Genomic DNA, 20,412 nt, shown 5'->3' on the forward strand with positions numbered 1-20,412 from the left:
CAATAGGGTCTTATGGGGCAACTAGACCTTCCATTTGACACTGATTTTATGAAAATCGGTACAGCCATCTCGAGAAACATGAGTGAGATTAAACAGTCTTCAGAACACGTTTCTTTTCATAAGGGTTTTTCAGGTAGTCCGTTCTTTTGAGACCAACTTTGTTCAAATCGGCTGTGTAGTTTCTGAGATATTGTTGTTTTGTGATTTTCACATTTTTAAACATAACCTCTAAACTAAAAATCCGATTACAATGAAATTCAATAGGGTCTTATGGGGCAACAAGACCTTTCATTTGCAATTAATTTCATGAAAATCGGTCCAGCCATCTCTGAGAAAAGTGAGTGAGAATAAAAATCTGCACATACACACACACATACAGAAAATGCTCAGCTCGTCGAGCTGAGTCGAGTGATATATGCCATTCGGCCCCTTTGAGCACTTTTATACTTTCGGTTTTGCAAGTGATTGCTATACCTTTCTAGGAGAAAGGCAAAACGCAATTTGCTTAGAGAAGTACACATTATGAGTGGTTTTTGGACAGTACAACAATTTTGAAATAGGTAAACCTATTTTTATTCGAAGTTATTTGAAATTTCGATTCTTAAATTATATAGTTTGTTTCTGGAATCAACCCTACCTCAATAAGGCACATCAGCAATCCTCGCATGCGTTCCCCTCCCTAGGCAACCTAAACCGAGATCAAAATCTCTCTTTCTCATCACCCAAAGGCGCCCGGTTGCTCATTCTCTGAGTGATCGAAGCGCACCGTGCTGCTGCTGCTCCACAGCAGTTGGAGCATCAGACTGGAGCCTCCGGTGCGGAGCTCTGCTGAAGTAAGCTGGCGGTAGCGCACAGGTCCGGCTGTCAGTTAGTCATCGACTACGACCAGTGACAGGTGTGCAGTTCGATTGTCCTCGAAGCTTTGTTTCTTCACCGGTAGGCTATCAATATTCCTTTCGCGGCAATACTGTGGTCTGTTTGTTTTTTTTTTTGTTTCTGCTGTAAACGTGCGCCGGACGCTGGCGCGGCTTACAGCGAAACTCGAAACCAGTTCAAGCGCGATCGCGCGGTGGCAGTTTCACTTCCCCAAATCGGCTGTTGGGCCATGTGTGAAGAGTTGTTCCTACTCCGTTGTTGTAGCGGCTAGCACGCGTGTCTTCGAGTGGAGCGGAGCGGAGATTGTTGTTGCATTCCAATTTGACTGCGTCGAGGCGGATTTGTTTTTTTTTGTTTCTCCTACACAACCGCATGTCACCATCGAAGTCGAATTTTGTGTAAGGGAGAAACCCAAATATTTCGAGAAGTTTGCCGCGTATTGGAGAAGTGAAAGAATCGCAAACTCGTATCACCACCGACGGCGGTGTGTTCGACATACGGGATGAGATATTGAGGTGTTAAGTTAGCTTTGGGAAAGTGCTGTTTAGGTGCCACCTAGCCGAGATATTGCGAATGTTGGAAAAGAATTTCTTTTTTTTGTGTGTGCTGCACTGCCTTTACGTCTAAGGAAAGCGAGCCGAGCTGAAGTGGTTCACCTTAGAGCTAGCGACCGAGTGCGAGTGATATCAGAAAAAATAGCAAAACATTCAAGACCGAGCAATAGGGAAGATAGCGAATTTGAATTTGAACTTTGGGCAGAAAAACGTGTAGCTGTAGAATCCTCTCGAAGAGAGGGAGACTCAGCGAGATTGGATTTCAATTCAATTACGTTAATTGCTATTGAGATTCAATCAATTGGATGCCTAACAAAGTTCAATTTTGAATTTTGCTTCCTTTGTAACCAAGCTGGCGACTTGTGCGACGACCGAATGGGAAGAAGTGAAGCGAAAGGTACTACAATTGATCGCAAATTTAATTTGTTGCCGGTGATTAAAATTTCACCCGTTCGCCAGCCAGCATCCAGACTCCTGCTAGCTCGTAGTAGCTTCTAATCAATTCAGCTGCTCCCGGTAAGTTGGTTCTTCGGATACCTTTGTACGGTTCCTGTTGCGGGACTGAGTGGTTGCTGTTGTGCGGATATGGTTGTGAACATTTGAGAAACCAGCCGGTCACGTTTAAGTGCTGCAGCATTGTAATCTCTTGCTGGTCGACGTGTACGATAGAAGGGCTGCTAATTTAATTTAATCCTGGAATGCCAACTAACATTGGTACAATTGAATTGGGCCGACTAATTCCGTACTAGAAAGTAGTAAGCTGTGGTGAAGTGTTTTCCTTTTCTACATTGGAGGAATATTTAGTGGAGAGGGATTTTACGCAAACTTGGCCAGGGGGTTCAGTGAGCGATTTCAAGCATCGAACTCCCAGTTTACTTGCATCCTGAAAGGCCCTATGAATTGGCGTAAAATCCTTCAATAATTTTTAATAAATGAGTTCGTCAGTTATTGCTCACTGGCTTACGTCACTGGAGTTCAAAGTTTCAAAAACAGTTAAATTCGTCTGTTAGTTGTAATTTTTTCCATCAAATTGCGCATTCACTTCCTGATTATATCTTTTTAATATCTTTTAATATCCTTTTTCCTGCTTCTCAATTGCGAGTAAATTTGTTCTTCATCCGTGTATTGAATACATGGAATATCGTACAATATAAATGTCGCTTGTGATTGTTCATCGCGAGAGTAGCTGACAACAGAATATAGGTGTGATTGAGAAAAAGAGGGTATATTTTATTTGTACCACTGGGAATATCATTCCTCCGGCAACACGAATGACCCAGTTGGGATGGCTCCAACCATTGTTGTTTCCGGATCATCTCTTTGTAATTGTGTCGATGCCAATTTTATTTCCTGCCTCCTCCTTCCCGCTTCGATGGTTCAACCGAAAGTCGACGGAAGAATGCTCAATGCAGCATATTTTATGTCCGATGTTTAATTTTTAATTGGTTGCCATGAACAGCGATACTGATCGGGGTAACACAATTCCAGCGTTCTTCACTCTGAATGCCTTCATGCATCAACCGTAAATCTTGTTCCGTCGAACATGTTATTAGCTGCTCGAGAATTTCTGAAGATACTCTTTCTGTGAAAATCCTATCAACCCAAATTTCTTCCATCGATTTGCGATTTTTTTTCGCCTCTTCTTGCACTGTATTATTGCCGATTGCGAAAGCGAAGGAGAACCGTTTTTCGCAGAATCGAGCACAATGAGCTGCAATCGAGCGCTGATTGAGAATGCGATTTATACTACGAACTGGAACATACATATTTTGTGCTATTTTGAAGCTTTCGTGCTACCTTGTGCTAGATGGCGCATGCATGAACTACGACCGGTTTGAACGTTCTTTTTCAGGGTTCCAATTGAAAATGTTAATAACGTTAAAAATTAACATTACAAATGTCACAAGTATTAAAAATGTCTAAATTGTCAAAAATTCAAAGAAGATTTAGCTAGAGTAGGAAATTTCATTGGTTTGAGCTATTAGAGGACCTCCCACCAGGGTTGATATTTGTTGACACTCTTGAGTGAAAGTGAAAAAAATAGCATACATAAACGTTATTTTTCACAATCCTTTCAGAATTCTCCCTTCCCGCTTTTTGCATGGAAGTGAACTGTCAAAACACCTCATTCTATTTCATGCGATGAAAGCAAGACAACAAAATCAGTTTATCAGTTAACGAAGATTGACAAGACTTCGGTCAGTGCCAGTGAAAAAATGTTTCGGTGAGGTTCATTTTGGCTGAGTGGACTGTTTGTTTTTCTTTTTCGCTTTGAAGTGAAGATCATTTGGTTGGATTTGTCGTCAAATTTTATTCCGTAACCGTGAACGATGCGCGCGATCTATTTCATCTGAGTATAACAGCACGTTACTAGGACGAAAATCTAGTGTATCTGAAAGAATGCTGCGATCATTGGAAGTGAAAATTGAAAATGATTGGCTGTAGTTTTCGAAGAATTTTGCTGGGGAAAATGACTTTTATCAGCACTGCCTCCCACCCATTAACAAAAGTTCCAGCTTAGGAGGAAGATTTTTTTCACGAGATAAGAAAGCGATCAGCAACTCGCCAAATTCGGAAATTATTCCCCTAGATTGATCCAGCGCAAACTCCCATTTCCGCGGAAAAGCAATGCAAGTTAATAGACGCAATAACCGTTTCCAATAAGTCCACGTCGAATGGTCACGCGAACGATATCAAAAAAAGAAAATCTTCTTAGGTTTTCATTTAGCTGTGCCCTCTTATTTCGCTCTATCACAACCACAACCAATCGACAGTTCAGAGACGATTTGCAATGAATTGAGGTTTTTTTCTTATTTCCCACCCACAGCCAACGCGCGTCCAAACAAACCGTCGAAAAGTCATGTCAGCCTGTTTATCTTCGCCGCTTTTTTTTTGTTTATGTTCATTCCGATCGACCGCCCCATAATCCCGCTTTTCCGTTCTCAATCGACGAGTTTGCAATTGTCGTTTTGGCCGTCGTTACTGTTGTGTTGTGTTGTTATTATTGTTTCCCTCGTCACCGGCGCTATCGGAAAATGGTTTACCGTGTCTCTATTCCATAAGCTGTCTCTCTCTTTAGTCTCTTCAGCTGAATAAAAGCAGCTTAACGAGCTATCGATGTTCCGTTCCGTGTGGAAGGCATCCCGAAGGCAGCGCACCGTCGGGAATAAAAGGATTCCAAACGACCAACCAAGTAGAGAAGAGGACCCGCCGCCGTTCGGTCTGGCACACGATCGGATGACGTGCGTCCAGCCGGAAGAAATAAAAGCGGCAATCGCCTCGAATGCTTTATCGTAAAGTGGATGATGACGTTATGCAGTGGATGGGATGATGCCTTCCGAATCCTGTTCGTTTCAAAGCGGTGAACCGGTCAGAAATGATGTGAAGTTTTTATTTTATTTTTTTCTTGTTTCCTATTTGTTCCGTTCGTGCTCGCTTGTGTGTGCCTGAAAAGGTGGGCAGTGACGGAAGTGAGCTCCACGATACGACGGATGCTGCATGATGGGGGAGATTACTTGGCAGTTTGCCGATGGGTTTGATTTTGCCTATTATTGTGCTACGGAAAATGGCTATCTGAAATGGAGATCTTAATTTGCGTGAAATGGCTTAGTTGGCTGTTGGCTTTTCTTCTATGTTAGGAACATACCTGCTTAGAATGGTTTAAGGTGTGTTAAACGCAAAAGTCACATTTTCGGGTTCGCCGCTTATCAGCAACGTCACAATCTCCAGTTATTAAAATAAAATCAAAGTAATGCAGTATTGCCATTAACTTGGTGCACATAGCGAAAGCAATATCGTTCAATTCATCCGTCCCATCGTTACAGGACACCGTGCAGCGAATTTTCAATTTCGCAGCTGATCAGTTCGTCGAAATACTTCTACGAATTGGCCAGATTAATCCCGCGAACGAAAAATGACTCATTTTCGATTCCATTTTAATTTCGTTCGATAAATATTCCGCACCAGTGCGGCCAATTTTTCTCTATAGGTGCACTCCCGATCCCATCAAAATGCCGCAATGTAACTGAGGTGTTACCGGTTGGAAATTAAATCCGCTTCCGGATTATCGGGCTTATCGTTGTCGTATTTGTGATGCGCTGTTCCACAGCGACCCCAAATGGACTGCAAATTCAGTGTCAACAATGCTCTTTTGGCCCCGTTTTCCGCTGCGTAAATCCAAATGCTTCATATTTATAACACCTCCTCCTCCTCCAATGGCGGTAGAGCAGAGGTCAACACGCAAGCTTTACTCCAAATGCATTAGTTCCAGTTTCTCTCTAGACACCAACTTGTGCCGGTCGGTAGCAGGGTAGTGCATAGACCTGTTATTCGATTGTGCTACCGCCAGTTCACTCGTAAGGGTGCAGCAAACTCTTAATTTGAAAGAAAAAAAGTTAAACCACGCTACGATTATGACTGCTAATCTGATGCTTAGAGATTGGAAGATTTCTGTAAAAGTTTCTTTCAATTGATTGTAAAAACCTGCTCTCGAACATAACACGGACTAAAACATTTCGCAATATGATTTTGAAACATAAGTGACACCCTACTCAGTCTATGTGTTGATGTATTTAAGTGTAGTCAGTTCTGTATACATTCTAAAGCCGATCGAGTCTCTCGGTCTCGATGTAGGGAAAACCTTCGATATAAACAGCCTTGTCAATGCTGCGAAGTTTCATTAGGAATTTATAATGCTTTTTTGCTTGATCCAACCGATTAGTTGCAACGGTTTTGTTTGTTTTTTAGTTGCGGTTATGATGTAGAAGTGCAGAAAATTTATTAAAATTTATAGCTTTCATAACAATCAACGTACAAATGTTCTTCACGATTACAGAAAATTGTGATTTTTCATGTTTAGATACTACATACAATATTTCCGCTTGCAGTAATGATAGTAATATTCTATAGATCCAAGGTAAAACTGGCCTTCGAATATATCCTGCGTTATTTTTTCCCAGCACTGCATGTGCGTACAAGTTACTAAGATTATGTTTTGCATAATTAAATCATTTTATTCAGTTTGTTGTTATTTGTTGCGATAGGAAGGAATACGTTGGTCTGAAACTTGTTCTTATAATAATCCTTACGATGAGACAATGTGAATAAGTTGATTTATAAGATAATATACAAGTAGGGAAACTGCTCCATTATTCATCTCATTAAGCCGATATTCATGAAGAATGCACGGATTAAACACCAAATTTTTACGGAATCAATGAACAAATAAACAAAATACGCTTACGTTCTCTTATGGAACCGTTAAGCCTTGTCTATTTAGCAAACTTCGCTAGATTCATCCTGAATTTTGTAAAACAAACCATTTGTCACAACGCTTCCATATCCATCTTAAAACTTGAGCCACTGCTCAATTATCCATCTCATGACGCCCCCATATTCATCACACTGTTAATCATGAATGAATCACATTATCATGAATGAACGTAGCCACAGCCCGTCGTAGTAGGATATCCGCTGTAGTTGGTAACCTACACGCAAAACTTTTCCTTATTACTTTAGAAGCAATAGCGCAAAATTGCCTTTTAGGTAACAAATCCATTACTTAAAAGACTATAAAGTTCTTCCCCAGTCAAGTAACAACACATACTGTCATATATTTAGCACGTGTAACGGGAGTACGACTATCTAATAATGGTCGTTTCAACCACATGCAAATTTTTTTCTGTCGAAAAATGCCTCAAGTCAAAAAAAAAAAAATCACACACGCATTTCCCCGTCATAGAGTATGCAAACGTTGATGATTTCAAAGACTTGAAATGCGCCTTAAAATTACATCACGATCTGTAAACTGCGTTAGAGAAAAACAAAAACATTCGCTTTCTTGCAAGCTATCTACTGCACATAATCATTGGCTCATGAAAACTCATTTGGACCTGTTTAAAAATACAAAACTTGTGCCCATCCAGAACAATATTCGCAACTTCAGCAACTCTGGTCAGACAGTATTACATATTTCCATTTCATGTAAACACTGGGGGACGAAACGAAAGTGTTTCTAAGTAGACTTTTGAGGTTGAGATTCAGATTATGTGTGGATGAAGGGTGGCCGTCATAATTTTTATTACTTTTTGTGTATAATGCGCAGTCATAAGACACAAAAAGTAATAAAAAATTGCCCTAAAGTAATAAAATGTTCCCCGTTTGCGTTGGATTTAGGTAACCACTGCAGTGCTGTCGATTTATGTCAATTATGTCGGAATAATTTAACATTTTCAGTATGATTTTTTCGTATTAACAGAAACTGATTTGTCAGCTTTTAATTTTCTTAAACGCAGTTAAAACGGATTAAAATACATACAGTTAAAATTTAAGACTTGAAAAATTTTTCTCATATATTTCTGCTAATTTAAGCTTGTTTTTGGAAATTTGAGGTGAACATTTCATAGATAAAAGTATTCTTAGTGTAGTGAGTGATTCTGTTTAGTGATTAAAACATAAAGTGGTCCGCAAGTGATGAAAAAAACTTGGTTTGCTGCTGAACGAGTCCCGTTGTAGCCGTATAGAGCAACGCGCGGATTTTGTTTTCTGAGGTAGGTGATTGAATTAAATGAGTTTTCGAGAGCAAATGCCCGACTGTAATATCAAATTGTCAAATCAAATTGTTTCAATTGTGTTCTCATGTTGTATGAGATGAATATATGGGCTGAGATGAATAATGGAGCAGTTCCCCAATACAAGAAATAACAGACTTGATACAAATAAAAAAAAATAAAAAACTTGTTCTACATTCAAATTCATTAAGGCAAACAATGTGTGCAGCAGGGGAAGTGAAAATAAGCGAACTGGAAATACGATACTGACTTATTCTATTGCTCATCCCTAACTACACACACTGCTGGGCAAGCGTTATTCATACGACTGAAAGGAATGTCTCATCACACACAGAGTAGTCAGCTGACGCTTGACGGCTTGTTCTACATTATCATAAAATTAAAACTAACATGACATAAATAAAACAAAACACAAAATATGTTCAAAATTCGTGAAATTTACAAAAACTGACACGATGAAGGTCAGATTGACTTGTTGAAAGTTGACACAAATCAATAAAATTCGACCTGCTCAACATTGACACTACCGAGAAAACTTGAAAAAAGTTAAAGGGTATGTGCCTAAGTGCACAAACGTAGGCTTGACGTTGGACTATGGTCTCATGCGCTTTTATAGGCGATCAATATTTGCCACCACCCGCTTTCTGCTGCTCCAGAAAGAGCCGTCCGTTTTGCCGGTCAAAAAACGACCAATAATCGCCATTACTCGCTTTCTGCTGCTCCAGGAAGAACCGTCCGCTTTGTCTTTCGAATACGGAATGGGTGCATTGGAATAACGAGCATTCTTACATAGCTGCTGGATTCGCTTGCTTGCTTGATTTCATTTTGAAGCTGAAAAATGTAATCCTTACAACACTAAATGAAGGCTCGACTAATTGCTTTTGAAGTGAAACAGCAGCTAAACTAACAGAGCTAGATGCTTGATGTCAAAGAACAACTTGTAGAATGGATTTCAAATTTTAATTTAGTAAACAACAAAATCCATGTTTATCGAACATTTCAGAGAGAAAATTGCTGTCTAGTTCTCAAATAACATTTGATTTCACATTTGTTCCTTTCTAAGTGCTTCTCATTTTCTCTAGTTGGACTTTTTTAAGACGAAATTTTCTCTCCAACAAAATCAACAGGAATGAGCTAGCTATCACACTTCTTGTGATAGACCTCGTTCAAGGCAAACATAACCGAAAACTGATAAACTGAATAACTCTGCAGTAGATTTTTTTTCTATCAAATAGGGTTTTCTATCACCCCTTAAAGTATTTTAAGTTAGCTACCAAACACCCTGTATAAATACGACATCACTGAACAGGAATGAAACAAACACATATTAACTAATTTCAACAGTCAGCCCAAATTTCAACAGTCAGTATTCGAAGATATTAACTCTTCAATTGAATATTTATTTGTCTTCAAAAAGACAACTTGTTGTTCTATTTAACATCGGATATAATGCTGATCGCATTTATGCTATCTCCGATAGTTGGAATAAAGCATTCTTCTGAAACACTGTTTTCACACTGAAAGATTGACGGCCCTCATACGTTTGTGTGTTGTCAAAATATAGCAACTTTTCAATGCAGGAAATGCAGGAACCCACTACCAACTGATGTTACTGCTAAGTAAGGACTGTCGTAATTGCTGTCCAGCACAAATATGACTAGTTTATGCTGAAGCAAGCTCTCATTCCATCTCAAGTGTACACACCTTATGTGGTCGTTCTCAAATTTGGCTTAAATTTGTGGTATGGTTGATTTAAGGTCATTATGCAAAAATCCCAATTTTGGTGCCGATCTCGCCTGTGAGACTCTCCCCTTTTTTGGAAAAAATGAAATTTTTCGGCGAAAATTCTTGTTTTCTTTCAATAGCTTCAAAAGCATGATGTCTAGAAATAAATTGATACATTGATTTTGAAGAAAATTAGTTGACGACTCCAAAAAATTTTTTTTTTTGAACGACAGTGTTGCCAGATATATTATTTTTACATTTGAAAAATGAAATTCCATTTTTGGGCAAATTGAACAATCCCATCGTGTAACTGAGGAAATTTGACATAAAAACACTTATCATCCCAAGGTATTAAGAGAAAAACTCAAGTTATAGCATTTATTGTTATCATTCCGCCAATATCTCTGAAACTGGCTTGATTATGGCCATTATGAATAATGCAATTTTGAGAAAATTATTGAAGAAATCCAAAAAAATAACAGGCAGTGTTGCCAGATAAGTTATTTTACAGTTTTACAGATTAAATTGAAATTTTCATCCACTATACACTATGATCGCTTTTTACGCGGCTATTTTACGCGGATTCCGGAGTTCAGGCGGTTTTTTACGCGGATTCCGGAATTAACGCGTTTTTTCACACGGACTCCGGAATTTACGCGGTTTTTTTACGCGGGAGATACGTGCCGCGGCTTTAGTGTATTTTGATTTCAAATTCGACAATTGCATCGTGTTGCTGAGAAAATTTAACCCGAAAAACACGTCAAATAGAGGTATTATGAGAAAAGCTTAAGTTACAGCATTCTTAAGAAACTTTTAAATTGCAAAATTTAAAAAAGTAATATAGGGTAATCGTTCCATTGTTCATCTCAACAGCTAGGTGCACCTATATTCATCTTATTTCTCTCATTTGTCCAATTTACCGTCAAATTTCTAAAAATTTTGAAAGAAAAACTATTTGCTTCTCGATTTTGTCAATTGGTTGAAAATTTGGTGAAATTTGACGATAAATTGCTCGAAAAGGCGTGATAAGATGAATATAGGTACTGAGATTAATATAGGAGCGATTACCCTTCTTTTCGGATATCGCAATATAAGAACGGATTCAATATGATGAACCTGCTTTTTCATGAGCTTGATTTTGGTATGCCGGCCGAGTGGCACTTTTTGCCACATCACACGGCAAAGGACCCAGTGATGGACTAAGAGGAACGTTCAGAAGATTGGCGACAAATTTGGCAAGTCTTCAAGGTACATCCATTCAGTAACCAAAAGAGCTCTATGACTGGGCGCTGAAGAACTGTAACCTGAATGTTAAATTTGTGACTGCTGCCGAGTGCGTGGAGGAAAAGATGTTTTTACAAAGTAGGTTCAACGAAGCAGCATCGATCCGAGGTATCTGATTTATGCATGCTGCAATTCCTTCTGGTATCGACTCTATAATTATGAAAACAGTTTCCTGTCTATCAGAGAAGTTCATCTACAAAGTGTTATTGAAGCAGCGTACACAAAAGAAAAAACAAAATACTGAGAAACCATCACGCAAGTGTCGTAGCGCCAACAAATAAATATGCTTTTCTTATTTTTATGTGAACTTCAAAAATAAGAATTCAATTTTATAATTCTTAAGATTCTTATAAATGCTGTAATCCCAGTTTTTCTAATAATACCTTTACGTAATAGGTGTTTTTCGGGTAAAATTTTCTCAGCAACACGATGCAATTGTCAAATGTGAAATCAAAATATAATTATGAATCAAAAAAAGCAATTTAATTTTTCAACTGTAAAAATAACATATCTGACAGCAATGCCGGTCAAAATTATTATTTTTCTGGAATCCTCAACTAATTTTCTACCAAATTCATGTATCAATTTATTCTTAGACGTCATGTTTTGGAAGTTATAGTTGAAACAGACCAAGACTTTTTGACGAAAATTTCCGAAATTGGACGTATTTTCCACTTTTTTCCTTTTTAGATTTTCATTCTACACCCCTATGTAGCCGATCTTCTGAAAGACGTAGTTCTACGTCAAAAGGAATTTTTCGGTGCTAACTAACATTGAGTTGACACGAAAACTAACAAAATCGATGCAAAGTTGATATATGAGTGAATAAAAACAAAATGTTCTTTGTATGGAATAAATTATCATGAGATAAAATAAATTTGACAGATATTGGTGCTCATTACGGGAGTCACTTCACGGTGAAATCAGAGTGAAGTGAATGAAGTCCTATTACGGGACTCACGTATGCGAGAAAAATGTCGCAAAGTGACATCTGCCGTAGAATCTGGGTTATTCTGAGTGTCATATGAGTGAAGTGAAAACGGAAAAAGCGACGTTTCGCGTGGAATTATTTCACGACCATTTTGAACGGTGGAATGATTTCACGAATATAGGGAAGTTTAAAAATAGCGGTAATATGTATGGCATTTATTTTCCAGGAAAAGGCAAATGTTTTTTTTTTCATGAAAAAAAAAAATCGGCTTTCTGGGACTTACAAATTTTTGAGCTGCGGCTAATGGAACGTAAGGGAAAAATTGACCTTCGAATTCAGTTTAGCGGTAGGGCTCAAAAGTTTCCTCTTGTCGAAAAATGTCCTCTTACAAAATTTCAGCTCAATCGACTTTCCGGGACTTAGAAATTTTTGAGCTGGGAAACTCGCTCATTTCATTTGTCTTATTCTCATTTTCACTTCACTGCCAATCTCACTCCACGGAGGTGATTTTTGTCACCTCACTTGAGGTGGAATCGAGAACAGGTCTCAAAAAATGAAAGTGAAATATATTTCACCGTGAAGTGACTCCCGTAATAAGCACCATTGACAGAAAAATTGATAACAATTGAAAGATGTCGACAAAATTTAAACCAAATTGGAAACAGATAAAAACAATAATAAAAAATGAAAAAAAGAAAAACGTCAGAACTTTACGAAAAATAAAATAACTTTCCATGAGCTTAACACGAAAAAGAAGTTCAACACAACATACAAAATTAACAAATATGACAAAATTCATACAAATTAAAAAAAACTATGACATCAAAATAAATACATAAAATTGATGAAAGATTGGATAAAAAATGACAAGAATTGACAGAACTAGAATAAACTGATAAATGATTACTCGACCACACAAAAACACCCGAATAACAAAAATATTAAAAAGTCAGTTGGAATTGAACCTCAGAGAAGATAGGATCGTTGTTATGGGGCCGTTCCTTAACCACGTGGTCATAAAGAGGGGGACGGGGGGGTTTGTCAAAAGACCACGGAAGACCACGCACGGTGGGTTAACGAAATGACCACGTGGTCTTATTTGCTCAACTTATAATTTATGGTTGCCACCAAGTCAAGAATTAAGCTTTTGCATTTTAAAAATATAGAATGTACTGGAAGTTTAATAATAAAAATGTTAAAAATTTAAGCGAAATTTTGGCACTTGACAAATAAAAAGACCACGTGGTTAAAGTCGCAAGGGGGGGGGGGTTGATCAAAAGACCACGAAAGACCACGGGGAGGTACGGGGGTATAAAAAGTTATCAAAATATGACCACGTGGTTTAGGAACGGCCCCTATCTACTTTGCTGTTAAGTTGTCTGACTGTACAAAAGCAACCAGACGCGCATTTTCTATGTCCGCTTCAACGATCTTTTCTGCTATTATAATTAGCTACACAGGTTGTGTTCGGCGCGAGTTCTTTTGTTCGACTCTCTGCTGTTCGGTGCTGTGCTGTGGATAATTTTCAGCAGTGTTAAGTGCCGTTTGTACAACGTTTGCAGCATGGATTAGCAGTTGCTGGAACAATAGGCTGCAGAACAGCACAAGCATCAACCTCAGAGGGGTTATTAAAGGTTTTTTTTCTACAGTTTTGATTCTCTTGTCCAATACAGACGAAGAAGAAACCGACTCCTACGATTCCGGAGATGGGTTAAGCTATACCCGGCTTCTGGGTCGTATACTTCCGGCCCAAAGTAAAGGAGATCTGGCATGGTTTTCAGCCATTACCGAGATCACAAAAGTTCGCCCGATAAATTGCGTGTTTTAGTGTCAAGCCTCAAGCAAACAAACGGGATTGCTGTTTGTAAGCTTTTTACGCTGGAGTACCTCGTGTACATTTCAGCTCACGCAGTCGAGATTAACGGTGTGGTCAGTGATTCGACTCTGACCGTCGAGAACCTGTTGAAGACTGGAACAGGCCGTTTCAAGAATTCCAGTCTTCAATCGGTAAAGATACTGAATTGCAAGCATTTGCATTCAGTATCGCTCGACAAGGGTGTAGAAACTTACACCCAATTAGACTCTTTTCGCGGAATTGGTGTTCTTGGACATTAAGGGAGCTTTTGATTCCGGCTCTATTGATATCCTTCCGGGTGAACTTCACCAATAAGGATTTTGTCCAGTTTAGAACAACACAAATTTCTCACAGCAATGGTATGAAATTGGAACAAATTTTATGTAAAATTGATATTAATTTATTTATTCAAATTCATCTCTCGCTATAAGATGGTAATGCTGCAAAATATGTGGACTTTTTTCAATTTTATGTAATGTTTTTGTTATTTTTGAATGAGCTTCATAGAAAAATTGACAACAATCATAGCGAGTGACGATATGAATACGAGAAAAAAACAAATATTTTTAAAAAAATTTACATATATAACTCAGAAATAATACAGGGTAAAATCTAAACATACCAAAATTGATAAAAAGTCAATTCAGAACTCATACAAAATTGACAAAATATAAACATACATTTGTGGACTAAAAAAGTAAGATGAATAAGAGTTTAGGTTGGAACATGTATCGAGGAAGCTTGACGAAGAATTGCATTTTTACATAGAAATAAGAACTTTTGAGATGAATCTTAATTCTAGTTTTTCTTTAAAACAGTTATGCAACACTAAAACAGTTTCCTGCCAGCAAGAGAGAAAGTGAAGAAAAATCGAGAAAGCTTGACGAAGAATTGCATTTTTACCTAGAAATACGGACTTTCGAGATGAATTTTAATTTTAGTTTTTCATTGAGTACAGTTGTACAACACTAAAACAGTTTCCTGCCAGCCAGAGAGAAAGTGAAGAAGAATCTTTTCAATACATTATGAGTGAGTTATGGATTGAAATAAAATATCGTTCAACTTTTTTTATGTTCGTTTATTCGGCTTTGGCTACACAAATGAGAGGAACCGAAAGGTGCGTAAAATATATCCGAAACCAATCGAACTATAATAGCGTAAATTTCGCGCAGAGTTGAACGTGCGCGAAATGTCGACTGGCGCAAACCGGTTTGCGAAGACTTTCTAGCGCAAATTATTCGGTTTTTGATGGATGGTAAATTGTACTAATTTAGAGGCGACTTTTTTGGCAATTTTATTTCGAGTTTGGCGATACGCCTGATGAAATTCAGTAGATAATGGAAGTTTCTGTTCATACATACATCCTACATGGCCTTCGGGTTTATTTTCAACAATATATTGTGTAGCATGGTGATTAGTTAGTACGTTGCCTTTTGCTGATTTACATGAATCTACTTTCATAGGACAAAACCAAATTTTCTACTTGCGCTACTCAGCTGTGAAATTCATTCGAGCCTTTTGCCGTGATTTTAAATAGTATATGTAGCATTCCTTGCAGAAATTCCTTGCCACCCACAAACGTGTGTGTATGTGCGTGGGTGTAGTTTGGTAAGCTCACATAACAATAGTCCGACTATTCAACCGAATGTGGGTTGAAAATTCCTGTGATAACGTGTTGGGTGGGTGTACGCAACGCACCATTTTCGGATGCTCTGCTAGGGGCTTCAACTTTATTTTAGATTCCCCCAGCTGAACTTTCAAGTTATACTGCACTGTGTGCTAGTAGTGTCGCAGTTCCCGACTGGTTGAGGAAGTTACCTAATCTTCAGCTGCTGATGTGGCTGTTTGAACTTAATTAAGGCAGCACGTCGCTTTCAGTGACTCACCCTACATTTAGAGCATTTCTGATCCTGTAAGTTGTTTGAGGATTAGATTTGGATTTTCAATTTTCCAAACCATGTTTAGCGCTTCGCGCCCAGGGGCAAATAAGTTACGTTACATAAATAGAGCGCAAAAACTCGTACATTTTCATCCCACTTGAGCTTTCTTTGCCATTCATGAGATGCACGGTAGTTGAGCCTGTTTTTCACACTGTTGAACTTCCCTGAGTTAAACCCTTGCCCGTGCATCCCCTGCCACTAGTTTATGCTATCATCTTGTCAGGCTAATACAGGAAGCCCTTAAGTGGAATATTTTATACTCGCTTTTACCTGTCAACGTCGACATCATCATCATCATTATCATCATCATCACCATCATCACTTGTCTGGCATCGGAAAAGACCGGTGCACGGAAAGGCATTAGTGTAACCTTTTTTTTAGAAGCGCTACAAGCGAAGCCAAGCGGAACGGCGGTGACGGCGGTGGTTGCGGGGAAGGGTTCTTTCCTTTAAGGTGATAATTAGGAAGAAAGCTAGTGTCACCTAATCGGGACGTATTTAGTGATCGCTGAAGTGGTTAGCGGTGACGAGTTGTGTCGACTAAAATGAAATGCGACCTTTTTTTCCTAAACGTGAAGTAAAATATACTTGCCGGTTTGCTGGAAAGGTTCATTAGTATTTAATTTAGTTTCGGATTCCCGGTTGCGGAGAGTTTTTTTTTTATTTAGAAAAAGAGGTATTGTTGAATGATTATTTTTAGCGAGAAAATTAGTAGGGAAATAATAATACGACTGGAAGAAAAACAACGTTATATACTGATAGTAAAGACGTGCTTAGTTTTCTCCTCAGTCTTTGGTATGCTCGAGCCACGAAAAAAGGGAGGCATGATTTTTTTTTGTCAGAACAGAGTTGCCATATTCGCACTCTCGTGAAATACTGATAATTAGAATTTATTTTTTCGATTTACTATTTTCTAATTTATTCATTTTTAATTTGTTTGGTCTAGTATAACTTGCTTATTTGTTATGACTTTCTTAACTTTAAGTTTTCACGTTCTCTTTTTTTCAGTTTTCAAAATTTATTTTGCAATATTTACTGCTTTTTTGGTATTTAGTTTTCATGCCGCGTTTTTTGTTTGTTTATTTCAATGTTTTCTTTGATTTTTTGATTTCCCGGTTCGATAAGTTTTTTGCGCTCTCTAGTTTTTCAGTTTCCTGTAATTTATATAATCTCAGTTCCAAAAGAACGAAAATCTCAGACTTATGATATTCCAGGTTCTGAGTTTATTAGTTTAATTTTTTTTTTGTTTCTCAGTTTTTTCGACTCTCTGATCCTAGCCATCAAAATTAAAATGCAATATTCTTTTTCTCCCTCTTTATATTTTTAATTAACATTGTCCCATAGAGCTTTTGATCTTCTTCTTTTTTATTATTTGTCGAAATCGATTTTTCTAGAAAACAAATGTCTTAGAAGCGAAAAAAACTTGATTATCTCTTTCGAAAAAAAATCGACTTCCTGAGAAACTCACCCAGCTCATAAACTTTCCGACTCCCAGAAAGTCGATTTGAAAAAAATTTTTAGACACATTACCAAATCTCGAAGATTCATGCATTTTTAAAACATTTGGTCCAACAAAAAATTTTCAGATATTGAAAATTTCACGCAAAAAGTGAAACTTTGGCGGCTTTGAGGCACGACTTTCGAAAGTCGAATTTCAATTACAAGTTAATCTTTCCGACCTTAGCCAGAGATTTTCAATACATACCGTACATGCGGAGAAAACAATTGGCTGGCCATTCTTTCACGGGAAACAAGGTGTCTAGTATCAACATTCTATTCCGGCGAATGCCCATGCAATGAAAGGTTGCATCGAATGTATGACTGTCCGTGGAAATGAAACTTTTTGACAATATTTGATCCTGGGAACTCAGAAAGTTTCGCATGGAAACTTTTTTCTAGTAATCGAAACTTTTGCGACCTACTGCTGAACGAAATTTGAAAAGTCGATTTTCATTGGCATCCTACTGTTTATGTCATGCGATAAATAACAATTCGAATGTCGTTCTCAAATTGACAATTGACTGAATTACGCAACGGTTCATTTAAACAGCCCGTGCAATGCACGGTAAGAAGCGCCGTCAGGACAGCAGGAAAACAATTAATCCTCTACGCTGTTTCTCCTAGTTTTTCTCTTCAATGTTCTTCCCCAAGAAGGGAATCTTGGCTACGCCACGGCTGAGTTTTCGCGTTTTGCGTATTTTAGTTTTAGTTTATTTAGTTTTCCATTTTTTTTCAGTTTCATAATTTTTTTGTTCTCTCAGTTTTCTATTTTACTGAATCGGTTATTTCTTTGTTCTCTGTGTTTGAAACCGTTTTCAGTTTACTTTCTTTTACCTTTCAATTCCCTCGTCTGTTTCCAATTTGGGTAGCTCAGTTTCGTGCCTATTCAAGTTTTCCTTGTTCTTCGGCTGTCTTAGCTTTCTGTATTTTTTATTTATCAGAGCTTTCAGTTTTCTCAGTTTAAAGTTTTTTGCATGTTTAATTTTCTTAGTAAACTGTTTGTTTTCTGATATTTGAAGTTATTTATTTTTTATTTGATAAGTAAGCTTTTTTTGGTGCTTCAAATGCTTAGTGTACTAATCTCTTTCTTTTTGTTTATTTTCTATTCGCTCGAATTTTGCAGTATCAAACAATCTCAGTTTCCTCAATTTTTTTTTATCCATTGTAGTCTCGGTTATCTGCATTTTAATGTTCTAATCTGTCTCTAGTTAGTTATTTTGTTCTTTGTGTTTTATTTTGAAATATTTCATTTTTTGAGATTTTTCTAATTGGTTTTTTTCAGTTCATTTTGTTTTCTGTTTTATACTATTTTTTTTTTTTTCAAAAATTGCTCTATTTATAATTGAAAAAAGTCAGCTCCCAGCAAGCTCAGAAGTGTGTCAAAAGGCCGAAGAGTAAGTGCGGGAAAACTTCATTTAAGTCTCTAAAGACTTTACGCACTAGGTAAGCGCTCCAGGAATTAACCGGAACGCATAAAAAGCTATAATCTTGCTTTCTGTTGTTTCTCCGAGAATTGGAGGCAGGGGTTGGCCTAAACAAAAGTTTGAGTACGAAAGTTTACTTGATGCTCTGTTGGTGGAACTCAAATTGACGGCAATTAAACTTGTCGTCTGTCTCATTACCTGAAACAAAACTCACCTTTCCAAGAAGCAAATCTACGGATAATTTCTGATTCATACGACATTCACTTGACCCTCACTCGAAAGTTCCGGCTTTGTGTCGTCCGATGATGGAACGGAACACTTTCGAACGTCCAACAGTGCAATGCACAATGCATACTAACTCAGTCCGAGGTTAATCGGAATGTAAAACGTTAAAGGTGCATTGCTGTGCTGTGCATCCGACGGGAATGGCGAGCTGTAAACAGCAATGTGGGAGGGAATCAAATCACCTCAAAGGGAGTTCTGCAAACTCAATCGACGCAACGTATTTATGACACACCAAACGTTTTCTTACGTCCGGGAATCGGAGGCAGGAGTTACCAAGCCGATTAGTACGAGACAGTCGTCTTCGGTGCTATTACTTGCTTTGCACGGTCTCAAAATGGTGTGAATCATTTGATCATAAATTTATTTCTACGCTCCGGTCTGTGCACGGCAGTTAGGAAAATGGTGCGAAAGATGAGGCGATATTGAAAGTTGTTGCTGGAATTGATTTTTTTCCTTTCTTTCCTTATTTATAATGTTGATTTATGGTAATATCTGCGATGAAACTGTTTGCTGGTTCCGTCCGTCGTTTGCATTTTCCTTTTTCCCAACGTTTCCTATCTGCTGGAACGGAACGGAATGAAATGAGATAACTTTGAGTTGTGTTGCGTAAGGTATGGGATAACTTTGTTATCAAGTTGCCCGCATGGTGGGATACTGTCATAGCTCTTATACATTTCTCATTTAATATTGAAGCGAGATTCAGGCAAGCATAGCCATCCTTTATGGCTCGAAACCTACAAACAGAGGGCTACCGTCACTGACTGTAAGAAACTAACATTTCAGCATCTATCTCTGTGGCATGACAAATTTTCCCTGGAAATATCCCAATTTCCATCTCACTGCCTCCGTCAACGCGGGCTGATGAATGTTCCGAACCGTTCGGAAGCACTCTAACCGGATAGCCGGAGCCGATTTGTCATCGTAAATCACGTGGCGTGGCGGGTAAGGCGTACCTCAACTTTCACTCGTTCGTCTGGGGGTCTAGTCTGGCAGGCAAAACTTCGACCTGACAGCTTACAGTCTGCTAAACATTCACACCAACTCTGACGCAGCACGTGAGCAACAGGCAGTTTAGTTTGAGAAGTTTGAAGTCTGAACCTCACACGGATGCACACACTCGCATTAATGGGAAACACAATCATCGGCTTACGCCTTTGGAACTGACCATTGAAAGTACCTTTACTGGGGAGAGTTTGTTTGTTTGTTTATTTTGAAACATCTCCGGAGCGCAGTCGGCAAGAGGCAAATGTGTGAGTTTTTCTTCTGTTTGCTCGTCTCGTACGAGTTTCACTCTCGATACGTTGAGTATTTGTGTTGTTCTTAGCAATTGTGAAGATAACACAATCCATCGATCATCACTAGTTGATGATGTGATTTTTCTATAGTGGATGCAGTAGTCCTCCACTCGACTGGAGTATCTGTTTTTGAGTTAAAGTTACAAATTTCAGAGTAATTTTATAAGAAGTAGGA

The 20,412-nt window shown here is 38.2% G+C and overlaps 1 protein-coding gene across 5 annotated transcripts in view; it reads left to right on the top strand.

The window, feature by feature from the left end:
- Positions 1–808: 808 nt before the first annotated feature.
- The window catches only part of LOC129732516 (uncharacterized), a 188,306-nt gene continuing 168,702 nt past the window's right edge, over positions 809–20,412 (top strand). For 3 of the 5 annotated variants that reach the window (XM_055693462.1, XM_055693465.1, XM_055693466.1), the window contains exon 1: positions 809–936. The gene's annotated coding sequence lies outside the window, so the exon portion shown is untranslated. Of the gene's footprint in view, positions 973–1,782; positions 1,947–20,412 lie in introns of all 5 variants that reach the window. The other 2 variants (XM_055693463.1, XM_055693464.1) reach the window with 2 other exon arrangements.

The sequence above is a fragment of the Wyeomyia smithii genome, chromosome 3 (assembly GCF_029784165.1).
Source record: "Wyeomyia smithii strain HCP4-BCI-WySm-NY-G18 chromosome 3, ASM2978416v1, whole genome shotgun sequence".
Taxonomy (NCBI): Eukaryota; Metazoa; Arthropoda; class Insecta; order Diptera; family Culicidae; genus Wyeomyia; species Wyeomyia smithii.